Source organism: Chenopodium album, chromosome 17 (genome assembly GCF_948465745.1).
Source record: "Chenopodium album chromosome 17, dcCheAlbu1.1, whole genome shotgun sequence".
NCBI classification, from domain to species: Eukaryota; Viridiplantae; Streptophyta; class Magnoliopsida; order Caryophyllales; family Amaranthaceae; genus Chenopodium; species Chenopodium album.
In genome coordinates, this window is record NC_137850.1 from 8,400,496 (window position 1) to 8,401,808 (window position 1,313).

Sequence of the window (1,313 nt, forward strand, 5' to 3'; positions counted from 1 at the left end):
TAACCATTATTGTGTTTGATACAAAGTTCACATGTTCACAATCATTGTTTTCAACATCATCACATTCATCCATGAATGAATTAGAACACATAGAAGAATCATGCTCATAAGACCCACAAACATCACAAAATACACAACCATTTAGCATATTACTTGAAGTAGAAGGAGGAGTAGAGTTAAAAGATGTACCTCTCCCTTTGATGTGGGAGGGAAGACTCGATGCATTCGAAGAGACACTCTCAATCTTAGCCTTAATAGATGTCATCTCCTTCCCTAAATTTGAGATTTAGGAGGACAAGTTGTTAATTGCATTGAGATGGTCAACCGAATAGACCATTGAGCCACTTTTGCTTGAAGACTCTCTATCCCCCTCTTGCCAATCCATGTAGTGACAAACTACATCCTCTATGATATCAACAACTTCTTCCTTGGTCTTATTCATGATCGGGCCTCCGACTCTGCCATCAAGGCATGACTTCCCTTGGGGACTCAATCCTCCATAGAAAATTTGAATGATAGGGTAAGTCGAGATTCCATGATGAGGACACTCTCTTTGGTACTCCTTGTATCTCTCCCAAGCCTCATACAAACTCCCACTAGGCTTTTGCTTGAACCTTCGAATTTGAGGTCTTGCCTCGGCGGTCTTCTTTTGAGGGTAAAAGCGGGAAATAAACTCTTTGGTGACCTCATCCCAAGTTCTCAAAGAATTAGGCTTCACCTCCTTATCTAGCCACTCCAAAGCTCGACCGATTAGAGAGAAAGGGAATAGCTTAAGCCTTATGAATTCTTGAGAAACTCTGTTGACCTTGATTGTGTTACAATATTTTTCAAACTCTTTGAGATGATTTAGCGAGCTTTCATATTTGGCACCACTAAATTGCCTTCTCTCAATCATTGTTATCATCGTCGGCCTTATCTCAAAGTCATTAGCCGGTGTGGTTGGTGGAGCAATACCACTCTCAAATCGATAGGCACCGGGAGTTCCCAACTCTTTTAAAGCAACCCTTGGAACTTCTCCCATACTTCCTTGTTCTTCTTCTTGAAATCCTTCTTCACTTGAAGAGCTAGAACTCAAAGAACGTCTAGCAACTCTTATCCTTGCGATTGTCCTCTCAATCTCCGGATCAAAAGGTACTAAAGTCCTTCCTCTTGTCCTATGCATACAATCTCAAAGAAACAATTAGTAGAACGACTACAAATGTAGCTTAAATGAGAAAAATCTTTTTGTATTTTTGAAATAGAATGAAATAGACTCAACAACAATAGCAAAAAACTACGCCATACCCCGGCAACAGCGCCATTTTGACAGAGGG

General features: G+C 40.5%; 1 pseudogene; it reads left to right on the forward strand.

The window, feature by feature from the left end:
- Window positions 1-530: 530 nt before the first annotated feature.
- LOC145590315 (small nucleolar RNA R71) lies at window positions 531-630 on the forward strand (annotated as a pseudogene).
- Window positions 631-1,313: the final 683 nt, after the last annotated feature.